Genomic DNA, 12,846 nt, shown 5'->3' on the forward strand with positions numbered 1-12,846 from the left:
TGCCTTTGACCCTGTTGTTCCTAATGGTAACATCTTACATAACTAATGTAGTATCACACCTGGGATATTGCTATCGATAAAAATCCACCAATCTTTTCCATATTTTGCCACCAGCTTTACATGCAATCCTGTGTGTGTGTGTGTGTGTGTGTGTGTGTGTGTGTGTGTTTCATTCTATGCAATTTTATTGTATGTGTAGATTCATGGGAAACCAGCACAGCCAAGACACATACCAGTCTCGTTTCAGAGATTCCTTGTGCCACCCTTTTGTAGCTACATCCACTTCAACTCCTTCCTTCAACCTCTGGTAACTACTAATCTATTCTCCATCTCTACAATTTTCTCATTTCAAGAAATTTGTATAAATGGAGTCATGTCCTATTTAATCATTTCAGATGGTCTGTTTTTCACTCAGCACAGTTCTCTTGAGAGGCATCCAAGTTGTTGTGTGTATCAGTAGTTCCTTACTTTTTATTGTTGCGTGGTGTTTAATGATTTGGAGGTACCATAGTTTGTTTACATTTTTACTCATTGAAAGAGAATTTGGTAGCTTCCAGTTTTTCGCTATCAGAAATAAAGCTTCTATGAATATTTGTGTACATATTTATCTGTGTGTGTGTGTGTGTGTGTGTGTGTTTGAGAATCTAAATTTTCATTTACACCTTTTTTGTTTTGATGATTCATTATGTTAATCCATTAACTCAGTATTTTTAGCTAATGGATAAAGAAAATATACAAATCAGCAGTGAATAGAGATTCTGGCCCTTTTGGAGGTAATCCTATTGGTCAAAACAGGAATAATTCTGACATTTATGTCAATGAACTATAATTAAGTGATATAGCCTAACACCTAGGAGCTCACATGTTGGCTACATGTGTATCTAATGTATTAGCATCATATAACTATGCCAGCTGCTGGTGAACATTCACGGCTGTATTAACATAGTAAAGATGTCTATATGGCAGTAAAACACATTTGCTTGTAAAACGTCTCCCAAGAAAAACACTCTTCTAATTGTGACATGTACTAGAATTTAATGCCTTATTACATATAAATACAAATATTTGGACAATGTCCTCTAATTCATCTCCTTTCGTGCAGAATGCATGGAAGTGTTGAAATAAGTAAAATCCTTGACACATGCCCAGACCACATCAATTCTTACTCATCGAGTGTCACTAAATGAGAAGCCCTTTGCCTGGGTGATGACTGGCAAAGTGACAATAGCTAAACAATTGTTAAATAATATTAACAAATCCATATATAGTGCATGCTGTATACCAATTACTGTTCTTTGCCAGTGCTTCTTATTAATGTGAACTAATCTCCACTAAAATTCTAGGGAGTATGAACTATCAATATTCTCATTGCACAGCTAGGAACACTGAGGCACAGACAGTGGTTAAGTAACTTTTCCAAAGTCCTCAGCCAGTAATTGGCAAAATGGAGAAGAACTCAGACAGTCTTATTCCAAAGCCCATCCCTTAACTCTGTGCTCTTTGCAAGATTAGAATCAGTTAATACAAATAAGCCACCACACCCAGATAAGATGTTTTAATTAAAATTGCGGTTCTGGGTTTTTCACTTGTCAAAATGAAATGAGAACTCACACCTTTCCTTCAACTAAACTAAATTCTTAAAGAAATGCGGTATAGCAGGCATTTCCAGCTAAAGCCTAGGTGCTACTTACCTTTTAGAATTAAACACATCAGGGTCACCTGGGTGGTTCAGTCGGTTAAATGTCTGACTCTTGATTTCGGCTCAGGTCCTGATCTCACGGTTTGTGAGACTGAACCCTGCATCAGGCTCAGGGCTGACAGTGCGTAGCCTGCTTGGGATTCTCTTTCTCCCTCTTTCTCTGCCTCTCCCTCTCCCTCTCTCCCTCTCTCTCAAAATACATAAATAAATGTTAAAAATATATTAAAAAAGAACTAAACATATCAGGGAAGGTTTACTCAACGTCTGTTTGAAAGAAGTTCTAAAAAAACCTCTTTGAGAATGAGCTTATTCTACGAGGAGAGAATTAACAAGCAAGCTTGGTAAGAAGAAATGAGAACCAATTTTGAGTACAACATGCTTTTTGCTATTGAAATCTGCTTTCCAGTGTGATGCTTATCAATTCATCTCTAGGAAACTGAGGGCTGAATATAAAAATGGAAAAATCCACTTTCACAAAAAACTTAGTAGTTTATATACCCAGAGAGTAATCAGCATTGCACTGGTGTCCATTAAAAATGGAGCATGGTACAAAGGAGCATGGTACAAAAAATGGAATTATGAATAAGGTGGGTGCAAGGAATATCAAACTTTGATACATTTAGGGCACTGACATATTAGGAGCACTTGAAATGTCAGCCAAACCCTGTCCTTAGCACCATGGGAATACTCAAAACCTTTCATGGCAGCACCTGGCAAAATCCAAGTCTGAGTCTCTGGCTTTGATGTCTGGGGTCAATGGAGTCAACAGTAGCATGAAGTGTGCCTTTTGTCATTAGACAGTGCCCCTGGCACAAAAATCAGCACCATGGACAGCAGGTGATGGCTGTGTGCTAGGGCACCACCATCAAAGGGTGCTGATGTGTGGGGAAATCTGGTGGGCACCAAGTGGAAGTAGAAAAAAAAAAGTTTATGAGCATAAACAAGGTTTGACTGAAACCTTAAATAGGCATTCTCAGAAAAATTGGGGGATCAGGAAGGGGAGGTTTTAGAGAATAGAAGTTCTGAAAAACAAGGTAGAGCTACAGCTAAAGAAATGTTATTAATCACTATTAATGTTATATCATTATTTATGTGACTGGCACATTGATATTAACAAAGGAAATTCCAGGTTACAAATCTAATTGATTTCTCTAAGAATAGTTTAGGAAGCTCTTGTGTATTTTTAATATACTCTTGACTAAAGATAGGTGTCTTTTAAATTTCAGTCTCAATGATATAATGACGAATAATGTATTCAGATTCAAGGACAGTAGTCTACTCTCCCTTTATTTTGCCTCAAGTATGAGAGAGCTGCAAGCTACATACAGTCAGCATTTTCTTGTGATTTAGGGAATTCTTTATAAGTTGGTTAAATAACAGGATGAATTCTGGTTGTCTATCACTGCATAAAAAAATAATTAAACCTTAGTAGTATAAAGAAGCAATCATTTTATTAAGCTAAGTTTCCCATGGGTAAAGAATTCAGACGGGGGGGGGGGGGTTCCGGAAGATGGCGGCGTAGGAGGACGCGGGGCTCACAGCCCGTCCTGCCGATCACTTAGATTCCACCTACACCTGCCTAAAGAACCCAGAAAACCGCCAGAGGATTAGCAGAAGGGAGTCTCCGGAGTCAAGCGCAGACTAGAGGCCCACGGAAGAGGGTAGGAAGGGCGGCGAGGCGGTGCGCGCTCCACGGACTGGCGGGAGGGAGCCGGGGCGGAGGGGCGGCTCGCCGGCCAAGCAGAGCCCCCGAGTCGGGCTGGCAAAAGCGGAGGGGCCGGACAGACTGTGTTCCGACAGCAAGCGCGACTTAGCGTCTGGGAGGTCATAAGTTAACAGCTCTGCTCGGAAAGCGGGAAGGCTGGAGGACAAAGGGAGGGAGAGCTGCTGAGCCCCCGGACGGCAGAGCTCAGCTTGGCGGGGAACAAAGGCGCCAGCGACATCTCCCCCGCCCATCCCCCAGCCAAAATCCCAAAGGGAACCAGTTCCTGCCAGGGAACTTGCTCGCTCCGCGCAAACACCCAACTCTGTGCTTCTGCTGAGCCAAACCTCCAGCAGCGGATCTGACTCCCTCCCGCTGCCACAGGGCTCCTCCTGAAGTCGATCACCTAAGGAGAAGCGAGCTAAGCCTGCCCCTCCACCCCCCGTGCACCTTGCCTACCCACCCCAGCTAATACGCCAGATCCCCAGCAACACAAGCCTGGCAGTGTGCAAGTAGCCCAGACGGGACACGCCACCCCACAGTGAATCCCGCCCCTAGGAGAGGGGAAGAGAAGGCACACACCAGTCTGACTGTGGCCCCAGCAGTGGGCTGGGGGCAGACATCGGGTCGGACTGCGGCCCCGCCCACTAACTCCAGTTATACACCACAGCACAGGGGAAGTGCACTGCAGGTCCTCACCACTCCAGGGACTCTCCAAAATGACCAAACGGAAGAATTCCCCTCAGAAGAATCTCCAGGAAATAACAACAGCTAATGAACTGATCAAAAAGGATTTAAATAATATAACAGAAAGTGAATTTAGAATAATAGTCATAAAATTAATCGCTGGGCTTGAAAACAGTATACAGGACAGCAGAGAATCTCTTGCCACAAAGATCGAGGGACTAAGGAACAGTCACGAGGAGTTGAAAAACGCTTTAAACGAAATGCAAAACAAAATGGAAACCACGATGGCTCGACTTGAAGAGGCAGAGGAGAGAATAGGTGAACTAGAAGATAAAGTTATGGAGAAAGAGGAAGCTGAAAGAAAGAGAGATAAAAAAATCCAGGAGTATGAGGGGAAAATTAGAGAACTAAGTGATACACTAAAAAAAAATAATATGTGCATAATTGGTATCCCAGAGGAGGAAGAGAGAGGGAAAGGTGCTGAAGGGGTACTTGAACAAATTATAGCTGAGAACTTCCCTGAACTGGGGAAGGAAAAAGGCATTGAAATCCAAGAGGCACAGAGAACTCCCTTCAGATGTAACTTGAATCGATCTTCTGCACGACATATCATAGTGAAACTGGCAAAATACAAGGATAAAGAGAGAATTCTGAAAGCAGCAAGGGATAAACGTGCCCTCACATATAAAGGGAGACCTATAAGACTCGTGACTGATCTCTCCTTTGAAACTTGGCAGGCCAGAAAGGCTTGGCATGATATCTACAGTGTGCTAAACAGAAAAAATATGCAGCCGAGAATCCTTTATCCAGCAAGTCTGTCATTTAGAATAGAAGGAGAGATAAAGGTCTTCCCAAACAAACAAAAACTGAAGGAATTTGTCACCACGAAACCAGCCCTACAAGAGATCCTAAGGGGGATCCTGTGAGACAAAGTACCAGAGACATCACTACAAGCATAAAACATACAGACATCACAATGACTCTAAACCCATATCTTTCTATAATAACACTGAATGTAAATGGATTAAATGCGCCAACTAAAAGACATAGGGTATCAGAATGGATAAAAAAACAAGACCCATCTATTTGCTGTCTACAAGAGACTCATTTTAGATCTGAGGACACCTTTAGATTGAGAGTGAGGGGATGGAGAACTATTTATCATGCTCCTGGAAGCCAAAAGAAAGCTGGAGTAGCCATACTTATATCAGACAAACTAGACTTTAAATTAAAGGCTGTAACAAGAGATGAAGAAGGGCATTATATAATAATCACAGGGTCTATCCACCAGGAAGAGCTAACTATTATAAATGTCTATGCGCCAAATACCCGAGCCCACAGATATATAAAACAATTACTCATAAACATAAGCAACCTTATTGATAAGAATGTGGTCATTGCAGGGGACTTTAACACCCCACTTACAGAAATGGATAGATCATCTAGACACACAGTCAATAAAGAAACAAGGGCCCTGAATGATACATTGGATCAGATGGACTTGACAGATATATTTAGAACTCTGCACCCCAAAGCAACAGAATATACTTTCTTCTCGAGTGCACATGGAACATTCTCCAAGATAGATCATATACTGGGTCACAAAACAGCCCTTCATAAGTTTACAAGAATTGAAATTATACCATGCATACTTTCAGACCACAATGCTATGAAGCTTGAAATCAACCACAGGAAAAAGTCTGGAAAACCTCCAAAAGCATGGAGGTTAAAGAACACCCTACTAACGAATGAGTGGGTCAACCAGGCAATTAGAGAAGAAATTAAAATATATATGGAAACAAACGAAAATGAAAATACAACAATCCAAACGCTTTGGGATGCAGCGAAGGCAGTCCTGAGAGGAAAATACATTGCAATCCAGGCCTATCTCAAGAAACAAGAAAAATCCCAAATACAAAATCTACCAGCACACCTAAAGGAAATAGAAGCAGAACAGCAAAGGCAGCCTAAACCCAGCAGAAGAAGAGAAATAATAAAGATCAGAGCAGAAATAAACAATATAGAATCTAAAAAAACTGTAGAGCAGATCAACGAAACCAAGAGTTGGTTTTTTGAAAAAATAAACAAAATTGACAAACCTCTAGCCAGGCTTCTCAAAAAGAAAAGGGAGAGGACCCAAATAGATAAAATCATGAATGAAAATGGAATGATTACAACCAATCCCTCAGAGATACAAACAATTATCAGGGAATACTATGAAAAATTATATGCCAGCAAATTGGACAACCTGGAAGAAATGGACAAATTTCTAAACACCCACACTCTTCCAAAACTCAATCAGGAGGAAATAGAAAGCTTGAACAGACCCATAACCAGCGAAGAAATTGAATCGGTTATCAAAAATCTCCCAACAAATAAGAGTCCAGGACCAGATGGCTTCCCAGGGGAGTTCTACCAGACGTTTAAAGCAGAGATAATACCTATCCTTCTCAAGCTATTCCAAGAAATAGAAAGGGAAGGAAAACTTCCAGACTCATTCTATGAAGCCAGTATTACTTTGATTCCTAAACCAGACAGAGACCCAGTAAAAAAAGAGAACTACAGGCCAATATCCCTGATGAATATGGATGCAAAAATTCTTAATAAGATACTAGCAAATCGAATTCAACAGCATATAAAAAGAATTATTCACCATGATCAAGTGGGATTCATTCCTGGGATGCAGGGCTGGTTCAACATTCGCAAATCGATCAACGTGATACATCACATTAACAAAAAAAAAGAGAAGAACCATATGATCCTGTCAATCGATGCAGAAAAGGCCTTTGACAAAATCCAGCACCCTTTCTTAATAAAAACCCTTGAGAAAGTCGGGATAGAAGGAACATACTTAAAGATCATAAAGGCCATTTATGAAAAGCCCACAGCTAACATCATCCTCAACGGGGAAAAACTGAGAGCTTTTTCCCTGAGATCAGGAACACGACAGGGATGCCCACTGTCACCGCTGTTGTTCAATATAGTGCTGGAAGTTCTAGCATCAGCAATCAGACAACAAAAGGAAATCAAAGGCATCAAAATTGGCAAAGATGAAGTCAAGCTTTCGCTTTTTGCAGATGACATGATATTATACATGGAAAATCCGATAGACTCCACCAAAAGTCTGCTAGAACTGATACATGAATTCAGCAAAGTTGCAGGATACAAAATCAATGTGCAGAAATCAGTTGCATTCTTATACACTAACAATGAAGCAACAGAAAGACAAATGAAGAAACTGATCCCATTCACAATTGCACCAAGAAGCATAAAATACCTAGGAATAAATCTAACCAAAGATGTAAAAGATCTGTATGCTGAAAACTATAGAAAGCTTATGCAGGTAATTGAAGAAGATATAAAGAAATGGAAAGACATTCCCTGCTCATGGATTGGAAGAATAAATATTGTCAAAATGTCAATACTACCCAAAGCTATCTACACATTCAATGCAATCCCAATCAAAATTGCACCAGCATTCTTCTCGAAACTAGAACAAGCAATCCTAAAATTCATATGGAACCACAAAAGGCCCCGAATAGCCAAAGTAATTTTGAAGAAGAAGACCAAAGCAGGAGGCATCACAATCCCAGACTTTAGCCTCTACTACAAAGCTGTCATCATCAAGACAGCATGGTATTGGCATAAAAACAGACACATAGACCAATGGAATAGAATAGAAACCCCAGAACTAGACCCACAAACGTATGGCCAACTCATCTTTGACAAAGCAGGAAAGAACATCCAATGGAAAAAAGACAGTCTCTTTAACAAATGGTGCTGGGAGAACTGGACAGCAACATGCAGAAGGTTGAAACTAGACCACTTTCTCACACCATTCACAAAAATAAACTCAAAATGGATAAAGGACCTGAATGTGAGACAGGAAACCATCAAAACCTTAGAGGAGAAAGCAGGAAAATACCTCTCTGACCTCAGCCGTAGCAATCTCTTACTCGGCACATCCCCAAAGGCAAGGGAATTAAAAGCAAAAGTGAATTACTGGGACCTTATGAAGATAAAAAGCTTCTGCACAGCAAAGGAAACAACCAACAAAACTAAAAGGCAACCAACGGAATGGGAAAAGATATTTGCAAATGACACATCGGACAAAGGGCTAGTATCCAAAATCTATAAAGAGCTCATCAAACTCCACACCTGAAAAACAAATAACCCAGTGAAGAAATGGGCAGAAAACATGAATAGACACTTCTCTAAAGAAGACATCCGGATGGCCAACAGGTACATGAAAAGATGTTCAACGTCGCTCCTTATCAGGGAAATACAAATCAAAACCACACTCAGATATCACCTCACGCCAGTCAGAGTGGCCAAAATGAAGAAATCAGGAGACTATAGATGCTGGAGAGGATGTGGAGAAACGGGAACCCTCTTGCACTGTTGGTGGGAATGCAAATTGGTGCAGCCGCTCTGGAAAGCAGTGTGGAGGTTCCTCAGAAAATTAAAAATAGACCTACCCTATGACCCAGCAATAGCACTGCTAGGAATTTATCCAAGGGATACAGGAGTACTGATGCATAGGGGCACCTGTACCCCAATGTTTATAGCGGCACTCTCAACAATAGCCAAATTATGGAAAGAGCCTAAATGTCCATCAACTGATGAATGGATAAGGAAATTGTGGTTTATATACACAATGGAATACTACGTGGCAATGAGAAAAAATGAAATATGGCCTTTTGTAGCAACATGGATGGAACTGGAGAGTGTGATGCTAAGTGAAATAAGCCATACAGAGAAAGACAGATACCATATGGTTTCACTCTTATGTGGATCCTGAGAAACATAACAGAAACCCATGGGGGAGGGGGAAAAAAAAAAAAAAAAGAGGTTAGAGTGGGAGAGAGCCAAAGCATAAGAGACTGTTAAAAACTGAGAACAAACTGAGGGTTGATGGGGGGTGGGAGGGAGGGCAGGGTGGGTGATGGGTATTGAGGAGGGCACCTTTTGGGATGAGCACTGGGTGTTGTATGGAAACCAATTTGACAGTAAATTTCATATATTAAAAAATAAAAAATAAAAAATAAAAAAATAAAAAAAATAAAAAAAAATAAATTAAATGTACACCATTTCATCTGTAAAAGAATTTGCAAACAATAGCCTGAGACCTGGATAACTTTTACTGCATCTCAGAATCACATGGTCTCAAAGGCTATCTCCGAATTTAAACTTGTTTCAGGTGTGTGTCTTCCTGAATATTCAAGATTGAGAATTCCAGACGACCATGCAATCTCAGACCTGTCCATGTACAATTACATAGAGATGCGAGCACATGTCAACTCGAGGTGGTTCATCTTCCAAAAAACCATGGAGAGATTTCTTCATGCTATTATGCCATCTACCTTTATCCCTCTCTATACCATGGTTGCCTTCTCCAGAATAAGATACCATGAGGCAGTGCTGCGCTGGCATTGGCAGAAAAAGGTTAAAGAATAAAGAAGAAATTGTATACTCCTTGGTTGTTTAAGAAGGAAGTCTTTCAAGATTTTAATCTCTGGACAAATGAAATGAGACTTCTTGCTGTTTTTACAGGTGATAAATAAAGGACTCTTTTTCTTTGGAAAAAAAAAAAAAAAAAAAGAATTCAGACAGGACATAGCCAGATGGCTTATGTATCACTATTCCACCAGAGAAACAGAACCTGGAGGATACATGTATATTAAGAAAGTTATTGCAAAGAATTGACTTATGTGATTGTGAGGGCTAGTTACGTTAGTCTGAAATCTGCACGGTGGGCTGTCAGGAAGGGAAAGCCCCAGGAAGGGGCTGCCAGTGCAGTCCACAGGTGGAATTTCTTCTTCCTTAGAGAATCCAGTTCTGTTCTTACAGACTTTCAGGTGCTTGGATCAGGCTAACCCAGATTACCCAGCATAATGTCTTTTATCTAAAGCCAACTGACTTAGATGTTAATCATGATGACAAAATTACCTTCATAGCAACACCTAATTTGTGTTTGATTGAATAACTGGATACCGTAGTCTAGCAAGTCTGACATATAAAACTGACCATCACAGTTTGTCTCTGCTCCATAGTGTCAGGGAATGCAGCTGGGAAAATTCCCATGCCTGGGGTGATCCAAACTGCTGGGGAGGTGTGAGGAGACTTCTTCACTTGTGGGTCTGGTACCGGACTTAAAGACTGGGCTCAGCTGACCCTGTCATCTGGAACTCCTACTCATGGCCTCTCCATCTGGCTCTGGCTTCTCACAACATGGTAGCTTGGAAGGAGCAAGCTGAAAGGAAGTGCCCTGAAGGAAAACTGTCAAGAGAACAGGCAGAAGCTGCATGGCCTTTACTGCCTAGCCCCAGCAATCATGAAGCCTCACTTCTACACATTTTATTGATTACAAACATGTCACATAGTCTGGCCCAAGAGGAGGGAACTAGACTGTGCCTCTGATGGAAGAGTGGCAAGATCACATTGCATGAGAGCACATAGCATGGAGGAAACTGTTATACCCATCTTTGGGAAATATAGTCTGCCATGTAGGGTGTGAAAATCTACAATGTCTCTCCCAATTGGAATAAAAGAAATGTTTAGAAGTTCACTAACTATTCACTAGCTCACCTCAGATACTCAAAATGGCAGAATTTAATGACATTAAAATTGATCTCTAAATATATTGCTCTTTTTCACATTCAAAAACCTATCAAGTTGGGGCTTATTATTAAAAATATGATAATTTGGGGCTGCTCTGGGACTAACCCACTTTTTTAAAATATAATTTATTGTCAAGTTAACTAGCATTCAGTATATACAGTGTGCTCTTGGCTTCAGGAGTAAGATCCCCATGATTCATCATTTACATACAACATCCAGTGCTCATCCCAAGTGCCTTCCTCAATGCTCATCACCTATTTTCCCCTCTCCTCCCGCCCATCAACTCTCAGTTTGTTCTCTGTATGTAAGAGTCTCTTATGGGTTTGTCTCCCTCTCTGTTTGAAACTATTTTTCCCCTTCTTCTCCCCCATGGTCTTCTGTTAAATTTCTCAAATTCCACATGTGAGTAAAAACATATGATATCTGTCTTTCTCTGCCTGACTTACTTCACTTAGCATAATACCCTCCAGTTCCATCCACATTGTTGCAAATGGCAAGATTTCATTCTTTCTCTTTGCCAAGTAGTATTCTATTGTGTATATAAACCATATTTTCTTTATCCATTCATCAGTTCATGGACATTTGGGCTCTTTTCATAATTTGGCTATTGTTGATAGTGCTGATATAAACATTGGGGGCACATGTGCTCCTATGAATCAGCGCTCCTGTGTCCTTTGGATAAATTCCTAGTAATGCTGTTGTTGGGTCATAGGATAATTCTGTTTTTAATTTTTTGAGGAAGCATCACACTGTTTTCCAGAGCGGCTGCACCAGTTTGCATTCCCACCAACAGTGCAAGAGGGGTCCCGTTTCTCCACATCCTTGCCAACATCTGTTGTTCCGTGAGTTGTTAATTTTAGCCACTCTGACAGGTATGAGGTGGTATCTCAGTGTGGTTTTGATTTGTATTTCCCTGATGATGAGCACTGTTGAGCCATCTGGATGTCTTCTTTGGAAAAGTGTGGGACTAACCCACTTAATTTCAGTAACCTTTTGGGAGTGAAGCAGATATTAGAAACGGTATTATTGATCTATTGCTGTGTAACAAATTACCACAAACTTAGTGGCTTAAAACAACACACATTTACTGTCTCACAGTTTCTGTGACTCAGGAGTCTAGGCACGGCATAGCTGGCTCTTTTGTTTCAGGCTCCCTCAAAGCTGAAATCAAGATTGTTGGCCAGGGGTGGGGTCTCATCTGAAGCTGGACTGAAGAAGGAGCCTCTTCCAAGTTCACATGATTGTTGGTTGCCAGGATTGAGTATCTCTTGGACTAAGAGTTTCAATTTCTAGTTGACTATTTGCTGGAAGCCACCCTAGGTCCTTGCTACGTGGGCCTCTCTATACGGAAGCTTGCTTGATCAAATCTAATAAAGGAGAGTCAATGGAGAGAGACTGGCTAGCAAGATGGAAGTTACAATCTTAGCTAATGAAATCATAGACATTACAGAGCATCCCCATTGTTAAATACTGCTGGTTACAAGCAAGTCAACATTTCCACTCACACTGAAGAGAGGGAATTACACCAAGGTATGACCAGGAGACAGGGCTAATCTGGGGACATCTTAGTATCTGTCCAACACAGAAACATTAGATGCAATTGCCAGACCTTGGGATAAGGCCTCTCTTCCTGATCATAGTCTCTGTGACAGGAAGCATTTGATATAAAGGTGGGAGTGGGAGTCTAATCCAAGATGACAAGCAATTCTCAACTGATGGGTGAAATGCTGTAGTGGAAAATGCACAACTCATTTAGAATTCTAGGTATCCAGGAAGCAGTTGATTTCAGGGAAATGTTTCAGTAAAATCTGATGGGAGGTAAGATGTAGATGCTGGTTCTGGGAGTTCCTAGAGGGACACTGACAAGAGTAAGCCAGAGTAACCACATTTTTATAGGAACTGTGGATCTGAATTTACTGAAGTAGAAACTCATATGTAGGGGAACAAAGCAAAGCCCCATTTACCAGAATTATAGAGTAGGGGACTTTAAAAATATTTAAGTTCTCACCTAGAATTAAAATTCTGTGAGGTCAGGGAGAATGTATCTATGGACTTATCAATGAATATGCCAGATTTTGATTGTAGGAGGTGAGAGGGTGGGGAGCTTCCCTCTTTCTGGGAAGTAAAGTACCTATGG

This window comes from Panthera tigris, chromosome B4 (assembly GCF_018350195.1).
Source record: "Panthera tigris isolate Pti1 chromosome B4, P.tigris_Pti1_mat1.1, whole genome shotgun sequence".
NCBI lineage: Eukaryota > Metazoa > Chordata > Mammalia > Carnivora > Felidae > Panthera > Panthera tigris.